We start from the raw sequence: 11,035 nt of genomic DNA on the forward strand, positions 1-11,035 counted from the left end.
TCATCGATCAAAGTAGAATACCCTTGCTGCATCTTGGGGTCACTCCATTTTAACCCTGGTGAGAAAGCATTATTTAACCCTCCTATCATGTTTGGGGTCAATTTGACACATTTATCATGCTCTTATCTGACAGATTTGACTTCAACTATGTTTGCAGACAGAATAAGGTGAGAATAAGGTTTGAAGAATAACAGTATTCTTCAAAGTACACAATAACTGGATCATGTTTCTTGTTTTATATAAAAACATTTATTCAAAAAATGTAGAAAAATATGAAAAAACAGTATGAAGTTATAAAGATTTGCAACTGACATATATAGTCTACACACTTTCAGGTTGTTCCCTTCGCAGCTACATTCCCTTAGTATAACAAGTTTAGATTTTGAATAAAATATTTATTCAATTGTTTACTCAACATGGTGAGATTTAATAGTTCTTAAAGTGGAGGAATTGAATGCCAAGAATTTACAGACAGGTAAACCACTGACGAATTTAAATGAGTAAAACTGAAGAGGACAAAATAATAGTCCTAAATAGAAATGTTTCAAATGAAGCATAGGCTAATAATATACAATTTTCATGGGAAACAAGAAAAGAAATATCTGACATAACTGTTTCTCTCGCCAAAAAAACCCTGTCAGTCATATTATTGATCCATGGATGGCTCTGTCTTCTCCATGTATTTCTTCTGAAACTTGTGGAAGAGGCTGGGGGAAATGTTTGGCCGAGGTAGAGGAGAGTACTTCTTCTCAGGATGTGGGGTCCATGCACCTAGAGTGTTGTTCATAGTAATTAGTAAATACCGTCGCTACCCCCCCCTCTCAAAATAACAAAAAAAACAAGAAAAAAAAAATAGAAAAACATAATGCATATACAGTATATACACATACATACATTCATACATACACGCACTCACTAACAAAATAGGCTACAGTAAATACAGTTTTTTTTAGAGGATTTCAAGCACTTTAAGAATGAGTTGTCAGTTTTGTCCAGCAATTTACTTCCAAAAAGAGGGAAAAAAAATTCAAGAACGTCAAAAACCAGTCAGGTACTACTGTCAATCCTTTAGTGTCTTGATAATTGAATTTAATTTGCAATCAACAAACACCTCATTATATCAGTGGTTCCAAAAAAATCAAAGAGCCCAAAAAACAAAAGCTAAAAGTGTATTTTATCCATCAGGGTTGGGTTCAAGTCATGAATGAGCTCATCAATTCCAATTCAACTGAGGAATTGGAATTGGAATTTGAAAAAACAGAAACAGAATTGGAATTTCAGAAAATTGAATTTAATTAAATGAAATTCCATGTTTTTTTAGGTTTTTATCTTACCACATAGTGTTATATTATCAATACTGAATATCATAAAAAGTGGAACCTGCTATAAGCGATTTCAGACCCTATCCTGAAACTAATGTGTGCTATGTGGAGATTTTCTTGAGACGTATGATATAAACCAATATCCACACATGCAGGCCAGCTGTGTTGCTGTTTTCACCTCTTTTCTAAAGCGTGTTGTCAAAACCCGGCCTGACTCAAAGCTCCTCCCGGCCCATTCAGTAGCTTTTCATTTTTTTACTTTTTTTTTTTTTTAAACTGGCTTGTCTCCTCCCTCGCTGTTTAAAAGCGGCACTCACCCCTCCCATTCCTGTAAAATAAATCTCGTAATGGCAGAATCGATGAAGGGAGGGAATAAACTTGTTCAACTAGTAAACTTGCTACCTACCTCTTCACTTGTCATTGTGGGACATGCAACCTTCAGTGGGAGAAAAATCTGGCAAAGCGAGACTAGTAACCAGCAACACTTCTCTGTAGGTGCGGTTAGCTTAACTCTTTGCCTTTATGTGTGGTTTGTCCTTTGGGGCCGCTATAGTTTAGTATGTTTGCTGTGCTTTATTCATGGAAGGGTGTAGCATGGGCCAAGGAAAACCCATTAAATTTTGGAGCGGATCCGGATGCGACTCACAAACAAGCAATAATAGTACGAACCTTGGCGGAGGTCTGCGCTCTCCGAGTGCCTTTCTAGTTTACAAATGTGTTGCGGTTTCTGTTACCCTCTAGTGGTCGGAAAATCGCTTGGCGCAGCTTTAAAAAGGTACCTGTCAGGTGGTATTTGATGCATAACATGTAATCATAATGCATACATTATGATTGAATGTATTTAATTTGGTTAACTGTCTTTTATTTGATTCATGTTTGATTATAATGTTTAGCAAGTCAAAACAACCTCTCCTAGAAGTGGAATTTCATGGAATTTCATGGAATTCAATTATGTTTCCTGTCATTCTCAATTCAATTCATGAATGGCCCCAACACTGGTATCTATAAATGGAAAGATCTCCATTTGTAGTGACTAATTGACCAAAGACATATTTAAAGTGGTATTGTGTTATATTTTATATTTTTCCCAGGAAAAACCTACCCAACACTGGGTGTTATATCAATTGGTGATAGAGAGTAGCAAAACAGACATTTATATGAAAATGTTGGTGATTATTTCTTTAAAAATCAGCTGTAAGGCATCCCTCAGTGCTTTACACTTAATTTTTTGCATTACCAGGTATCATAACCTTCTCTGATGACATGGTTTCAGCTTTACTTTTATCTCACAGACTGAACAATGTAGGTTTCAACAAAACTTTTGAAAGTTAAATGCAGCAGACATCCTACAGAGTTGATACAATCCCATTAGAGAGTTCTATTTGTTACCTCTTGGTGTCTTGACAGTAATCTGTGAATCCTTTACTTCAGCAAGGTCAGTCTTATCTGAAAAAAGGGAGTGTTTTTCATCAATATACCATTTTTTCTGGCAACAAATTCCAAAGGCAAAGTTAAAAGCATAAGTAAATAACTCAACATAATACAGCACCTCATTTACCTGAACCCCTCAAGAATGGAGGTTGTATGGGGGAATACAGTGTCTGAGACACTGAAATATAGGTCTACTGAAATTTAAGCTATTTTCAAATTGTTAAAATTTTTTATTATTGTATTAGTTTGGTTACTGGTCAATAAAGAAGTCTGAGATTTGGATACACATAGCTCCACTATACCTACTATGTTTCCTTTTTTTTTTGAGTGGGCGTAACAAATCAATTTAATTAGTTGGTCTGATAATGATTTACATTCACACACCATTTCATTTCAGTCTGTCATGGACATTGACAGATAAACTAGACATTATGGTATGACTTACCTAGTACAGAATCTGTGGCTTCATTTCCATCTTTGAAGTTGAAGGTATTGGGTAGCACACTGAACTTCAAGACATTGTTCTCCTGAAGAGGCATGACAGCGTGGTCCCCAATTTCAGCTTTACTTTTCATATCATCAGCAGGTTGTTTGGGTGTCACCACATCCTCCTTCGACTTCTGTATTTTAAGTTTGAGTCCATTTACAATGGTCTTCCAATTAAAGGACCGTTTGGTTAGTTTGGTTCCTGCCAATGGCTTTCTTGCAGTGTTGTTGCCAACTGATTTAGGTCTCTTGTAGCAAACATCAGTCACAGAGTCTAAAGCATACTTCGGTATAAAGAATTTGCGTCCGTGTTTCATTTTTGTTGGCACAAAACTCTGCCTCCATTCTTCATAAATGCATTGTTTGGCTGAACGTTCCAGCGCAGGGGCAGTTTCTGGGGGCCTTCTCTGCCAGGAGTTGACATTCACAGTGAGAGTTTCGGGAGGCATTGGTACTTGATTTGACGCATTCTCTGGAGATGTCATATGTTTCATACCGCAGCCAAGTGAAACATACTTTCTCTGTGACGATGAGCCAAACAGGGACAGTTTTACAGACCTAACATTTGTGGCAACAGGTTCAAAATCATTAGGGTCAAAAACAATCTTCATATGTTTTGAGATGTCTTCAAGAGCAGTCTGCAAATCAGCATCCACAGGGCCTTTACATTTCCTTCTCTTTTTCAGGGATGGAGAAATTCTATCAGGACATTTCAGTCTCTTGTGCTTTCTTCCATCAATTTTATGTTTACTCTCAAGGCTGAAAGTTGTTTTCAGGACAGGACTGTGGAGATTCTCTTGTCCCAAGGAGGAGGACACAAAAAACCTAACTTCATCCGTCTTATCAGTTGATGTCTGCTTTGACTCAAAAGACTCTGCTGGGCCTGTAGGTTTCATCTGAGCTTGTCCATAATCCTCTTCAAGGTCTGACGTCCGGATGACGATTTCACTTTCACTGCTGGAAAGATTCTTTTCACTAATCACTGAACTGCTTGACTGACTACTATCAGTTGGTTTTAGTTGAGCTCGTTCACAGTCCTCTTCAAGGCCTGACAACTGGATGGCAATTTCACTTTCACTGCTGGAGAGACTTTGAATTTCCTTTTCACTAATGACCGAACTGCTTGAGTGACTACTATCAGTAGGTTTTAGCTGAGCTCGTTCACAGTCCTCTTCAAGGTCTGACAAGTGGATGGTGATTTCACTTTTACTGCTGGAGAGATTTTCACTTTGTTTTTCACTAATGACTGAGCTATTTGACGGACAACTACCTACACTTGGCAGAGAAATGTTCTTTGGTTCTATATTGGCATATGAGTGAGGTATATTATCATCATCTTCAGTTAAGTCAATGATTTCACTGGTTGTGGTGCATTGCTCAGGCCTCCTAAATGTCAGTATTTGATTGTCCATGGTTTTACCAGCATTTGCCTTTTTCTTGCTTTCCATGGTGGGGTTGCATTCACTATCTGACCTGATCACACACAGTTTCACCTTTTGTAGTGTCTTTTCTGCCTCATCAAGGCTCTTCACAGTAAAATCTTTGGGACTTGGCTCTTGCTTGCACTGGCATTTACTCTGTGAGAGGTTGTCAGATCCACAAATCATTTCCATCCACTTTGTGATACAACAAAACTCTTCTATGGGGGATTCTTCCCTGTTGTCCAATTTCACCTTGCTTGATTTGACATCTATCACCTCTGGTAATTCATCCTCCACAGAGCCAGTCATGAATTTATCCGTCTGAATGTCAGTCTTTTCACTTTTTAACATATCACTTTGCACTTGATCAAAAATGATCTTGGCCTCATCTGGAGGCAAAACCTGGATCTCAAATGAATACGGGTCACTGGAATCAGTTGTTGCTGTGTTTTTGGGAAAGGAGGTTTGTGTAAAGGTGTCTGCAACACCTGAGGCTTGTTTTTCATCATCCGATTCAGATGTTTTAAGCTCAGTTTGAGGCAAGGCTTCATTTTGCATCTCGCTCACAATTTCTGAAGGAATGCCATTGACTGTCCCAATCAGTTTTGGCTGGCTGTCACTCTCAAGTTTGTGTAGACAATACTTCAATGGCCAAGGGAAGCCAAACTCTTTATCAATGTCATCTAGCTGCTCATTGATATTCAACCATGATGACATGTATGGTACTTTGGGATGGACATAATCGTGTTTGAGGACATGGCAACTTTTGAGTTCACAGGATCTGCGCTGAATATGGGAGAGTATGACGGAGTCTGCTTTTGCATGTTTGCTGCAGAATTTTTCAACCTCGGCCATTAAACTATTGTAGCCCTTGCTGAGCAGACACAATTTTTTACCATCATCTTCCCAAAAACTGCTTAATAATTTCTTTGTAATATCAATCACTGGAAAATCTTCAGACTGCATCTGGACTTTGCTGCACTCCTCTACCAACATAGTTAATTTGTCAAGTGTCCATGGGATTATTGGAACTGAGGACAACATTGAAACACTGGCATTTGGATCTTTTGGCGTCTCACATTTGCTCATTTCACTATTTTGGCTTACAGGCACTTTGGTGGTTTGTGATTGTTGAGCAGTTGGTGTGACACATTGTTCACTTTGCATTTTATTAGACCATTGAGATTCTGTGTCATATGAATGATTTTGGGATGAATCTTCAGGCTCAGCTGAATCTGAAGATGTTCCACCACTGGATGGTCCTGAATCCCTGTTCAAAGATGCGTTGGATATTGTTTCATTAGAGACTTCTGGGTGAACCCTATAATCATCTTTTAAAGAGGTAGATCCATCTGTCAAATCTATAGACTTATTGTGTTTTGCAAATTCTTTTGAAATAAAGAACTTCTCAGGGTTACCAACAAATTCATCTCTTGCAGTGCGTTTGCACTGATGGTTGCTCTTTTCAGAAAAGGCTTGCTTGTGGGAAGCTTGGTAGTGTTCCTGGGACAGTGGTTGTACAACAGCAACAGCTTTATGGCCTGCACGACCAGGAGATGTGTGATTGCTGCTGTCATTTCGCTTGACTGAGGAGACTGGCATTTCGGGTAGTTCAGCATTGTTTGCTAGAGATGATTGGGTCTCATTTCTCTGCAGTGAAATTCTCTCAGGTAATTGCTGCAGTTGTGATGCATCATTTGATATAGATGCTTGCAAAGCTGCCTTCAGGACTGTGTTATCCATTTTATCTCCAAGAAAAACTATACTGTCTGCCTTGAATCCATTTCCGCTTCCATCTTCAGTTACTGTGACGTAGAAGCCCTTTGGTACAGAGCAAGGTTGAGGTTGGGCCTCCAAGTTGTGCTGTGTTGATGACACAGCACCATGTGTGGGTTTCGGCAACGCCTGTATTGAGGAATGGGAGGTGTTTGAGTTACAACTTTCAATGACAGATGATGCCACAGGCCGCACGGTTTGACTAGACTCTGCCATCCTGTCCCTGCAGATGAACTGCAAAATTTTCCCAGACTGCGTAGTATTATTATTATTATTATTATTATTATTATTATTCGCTAGATGATGATGATCTGAACCTGCTGTCTGAGACTGACATAGACTGTCTGCATTTCCTGGCATCATTTGCCAGTTGAGAATATGTTGTCCTGTATCCACAGCAGAATTTATGGGGCACCCGTTTGTTTTTTTAGTAAAGTAGAGGCCAGCTTCATATTGGGAGGTATGTGGATTTGATTGAGAGTTACTAGAGAGAGTGGCCTCTCTTCCATTGTTTTCAGTTTTCTGACCCATGTCTGATTGTCCACTTGATGAGTTTGTTGTAATGCCATGGCTGTTGTTCCTGAAAGGTTGAGAGAGAGATATCTGACTTGGCGGGGTGGTGTGCAAAGATAATCCATGTTGAGTGCTATTTAGTCTGCACCCACTGCTACGGTTCTGGTTATGAGCAGTAGTTGTGTTGTAGGTGGTGGCAGACATTGATGTGCTGGTGCAAGGCATCTGCACATGCTGAAGCGAGGAAGCTGTTGAAAGAGGTTGAACCGATTCCCTGTTTGCACTTTGAAATAAGGTTTTCTGAACCCTACCATGTTGGAGACCATCAACCCCAAAGTTAGTATCTTGTCTCACCATTGATTGTTTCCCATACATTGGATTTTGTTGATTCTGATTTGATGGAATGATTTGCCAAAGGAAAGGAGCATTTGCTTGCATCATGTTAGGTGAGCTCTGCTTTGGCGAATTCTGAGAGTTCTGATGAAAAACTTCCTGAGTGGCGACTTGGGGTACATAGTTTACCACCCTAGGCACGGGAGGTTTACCACTTTGTGCATTAATACATGCGGTTTGATTAGTTGCATTTCTAAATTTTACGTTCCACAGAAGATAATTTCTATACGTCCTTCCGGTTGGTGCCTGCTGAGAAGAGACTGCCTGCCGAGGAACTGTTGAGGCCTGCCGATTAGATGTCTGTCCATTAGAGTAAGCTCCATTACAAGAGGTGAAATAAACACTTTGTGGCTGTGGAACACTTGCTCTCACGGGTGTATACTGAGATGAGTTATTTGAACTCGCAGCTTTCTGATTTGTCATTGTGTTGTGGATGAGTTGATAAGTAACTCCTGAGGTTTGTGAAGGTTGTCCAACCTGGGGGTGGTACTGTCCATTCATCCAGGCAGAGGAATGCATTTTTCTTCGACTTTCTTATAGTCTTCCCTTAAGCCTGGTGGTAAGTTGAAGAGGAATCCTTCCTGAAAGAAAGATAAAATAATTGAAAACACTCAATTTCATGTAAATTAATATTTGAAGCTAACCTGTTAAAGAGTCACGTCTGGTGTTTCATGTATTTCATGTACGCATTAAGTGAAAGAAAAACAACAAACAACTGTGCCACATCCATCCCTATCTGTCCCTTTGTTATCCTAACTTACAGACACAGATGGAATGTACAGACACTGCTGTACATGGTCATGGGCAATGCAGGTTAAATGGCGACATTTTGTAATTGTATTGTCTCTCTTTGGTGCATTCATGTCTGACAACTGCCACCTCACTGCAAGTCTCCACTTGGACACCTACATTTCCTTGGGTCCCTCAACCTTTTAATACACTGGCGCTCTTCCACACAGAGCTTGTGCAGAATCTCATTTTGACACAACAGGGTCACAGGAATGGTAGATGAGATTACACAGTAGGGCTGCACGATATTGGGAAAATATATATTGCGATATGGAAAAATACAGGAATTTTCAGCAAATGACTTGAATAGCTCTATCAAGCCATGCCCCTTTAAGAAGGTGGCCTTGTGGGTAACCTGCGTGGGTGACGTAGTAGGAAGTGAGTGTGTTTTTACCGCAGCCAGAGTGAGTTGCAGGATGCTAAGTAAAGTTACCATAGTTAGCGGGAAAAGAGCATAGAACGTCACCGAGAGGCTGTGCATTATGTTCGCTGCTGTAACGAAATAAAGTGCCAGTTCTCCACTGCAGAGTTGGTCCCTGGACTCTTAGTAAAAAGCTTGTTACCAGCTACGAGCCAGGCTAAGCTAAAATAGGCTAGCACAACACCAAAGGCTTCCCAACTACGGTTTGGAGCCGCGAAAGCTGGAAAGGTAACATACGCTACTCTTACAACAAACCGTTAAATCGGAGTAAATTATGTTATATCAGACAGACTTCTCTTGTAGATTAGTCATGGAAAATGAGAACCGTGCGAGTTTTCCCTTTGTATCAAGCAGCAAAAAAGTTGTAGCATGATGTGTTTGAGTTAATTTGCCTTACTTGACATCGTACGTCCTGCGATGTGACTATTGCGCATGCGCACAACGCGACGACGATGCTGAAACGATATATCGTGCAGCCCTATTTGTGACATAGACCAGACTATCTGTATCATAGTACAGAACCCTGTCTTGCAACAGCTCCATAAAACTGTACAGCTTGAGACGCCCGTAGGCGGTGGTGAAAGCCACTATAAATACGTTATTCACCTTGCCTGGGGGCGCGATACAGCGATCACTGTGACACCACTGAAGCAGAGGCATTTGGTCGTTGAGGAAGGAGAAGTACTTGACTTTGTATTTTTCTGAAAACATAAACTTGAAAAATTCTTCAGGCTCAGTGATTAGTTCAGTTTGGGTCAGATTACTTCTCTGCGCAAACTTTCCCCAAAAGCTGTTGAGACATAGTTTACACACTTGTCTTTTGGCAGGGTTTGATGTGATTTTAGAAGCATCTAACAAAATGCCCTGATTTGTATGATAGTCCCTTGTGTATTTTTCTCTGCTTTCTTGATCTACTAATGCTTCAAGGGGGTAGCCTGAAGCTTCTGGCTTTCCCTTGAGAAAAGTGTGAATGTAATTGATAAATATAGATTCGCCTTTTCTGTCAAAGTGCCACACCTCTGCGATCTCAGCGACCCTATAACCCATCTCCAAGGCCTTGTTAAATTCAGGAGTGACCCAGACCCCCGTCAACACTCTGGCCTCATCATTATGTGCACAAGGACCCTCTTGAAAATTCAATTCAGCGCACGTACGACAGAGTAAACACTAGTTTACCTTTTCCTGTTTTGTAAGGTAACTGGGAAAATAATCCTCTGTGAGGGTAGACAACGGCCCTGATCAACCCGTAGTAAGTCTGAGGCTCTTTGAAATCTTCGTAGATTATTTCGGGGTGTCCTAGAGCAGTGGTTCTCAACAGGGGGTCCGGGGACCACCAGGGGTCCTTGAAGGAGTTCCGGGGGGTCCACAGCAAATTGATGAAGCATTAAACTTCACCAGTAATTCATTTACAAGAAGTTAACACAATTAGAGAATGTAGAAGAATGACTGTTTTGAGCATAGTACAATGCAGATAGTCTTGGAATTCTGGACAAAATCATATCTGACAATAAAAATATTCTCAGATTTGGGTCCAAGAGACAAAATCTCATCAAATGGGGGTCTGTGGCCCCAATGTGCACTAAATTAGGGGTCCTTGATATGAAAAAGGTTGAGAATCACTACTAGAGGATACTTACAGTTTACATAGGGATAGAAAGAAGTCACGTCTACGAACTGTATAGTTTCATCAGAAGCGGCTGTGTACCTGAGCTGTACAGCCCACGTCCTACCTCCGTACAAAGCATCTCGGGGTGAGAGAGGCTGAGGAGCGTTGTATTGTTTTAGAAAATCCTGCAATCCCTGATGTGATTTTTTCATCTCTGTCCAGACGTGTTCTCTCATCACTACCACTTTTACACCGTGCACAGATTGTAGCTTTTGTAATTTGTCCTCACATGCCACGTGCAAATCTTCATAGGTATTATTTGTCAGAGGACAGGTGTCACAGGGCTGCCAACTCTCACGCATTGACCGTGAGACTCACGCAATTGACACTGTTCACAAGCTCTCACGCCACAAGTCCATTTTCTCACGCAGTGAAAAACAAATGCATAACTGATAACATTGCGGCACGAAAAGAGACACTGACAGCGCAGCACAGCGCAACAGCAGCGAGTTATTTAGACCATCGGGGGAAAGCGAGAAATATACACAAATCTATTATATTGTAATTTATTCCCATGCATGTTGCTCAGAGTAATCTCACTCAGCGGCTCTTCTGGCAGTAGCACAGTGTCTCTCCCTCTCCTCTCACGCCATGCGCACACAGGCAGGAGTGAGAGTGAGTTGCTACGGTTACGGGGACGCTGTGTCTCTGTCGCTCTGAAACTTTCTCACGATTCCCAATAATAGGTTTTTAGGTTAGTATGCCTATGCAAAATCATGAATGTAAGCACCTCAATGCTGAAATCTAGTAATATAACATCATTTTACATTTTTGGTTAACATTATACAGGGTTGCTGTTTCTTGACTTAATCCAAGA

The 11,035-nt window shown here is 40.6% G+C and overlaps 1 long non-coding RNA gene across 1 annotated transcript; it reads right to left on the bottom strand.

Moving 5' to 3' along the window:
• Nucleotides 1-285: 285 nt before the first annotated feature.
• Nucleotides 286-5,516, bottom strand: LOC139648608 (uncharacterized). The gene is made up of 3 exons (XR_011695580.1): nucleotides 3,199-5,516; nucleotides 2,712-2,768; nucleotides 286-771 (listed from the first exon to the last, which is right to left on the bottom strand). It is a non-coding gene; the product is annotated as an uncharacterized lncRNA (long non-coding RNA).
• Nucleotides 5,517-11,035: the final 5,519 nt, after the last annotated feature.

The sequence above is a fragment of the Centroberyx affinis genome, unplaced genomic scaffold (genome assembly GCF_046629955.1).
Source record: "Centroberyx affinis isolate AG114_WGS23_722 - 3 ecotype Tasmania unplaced genomic scaffold, CSIRO-AGI_Caff_v1 ptg001232l_1, whole genome shotgun sequence".
Lineage (NCBI taxonomy): Eukaryota > Metazoa > Chordata > Actinopteri > Beryciformes > Berycidae > Centroberyx > Centroberyx affinis.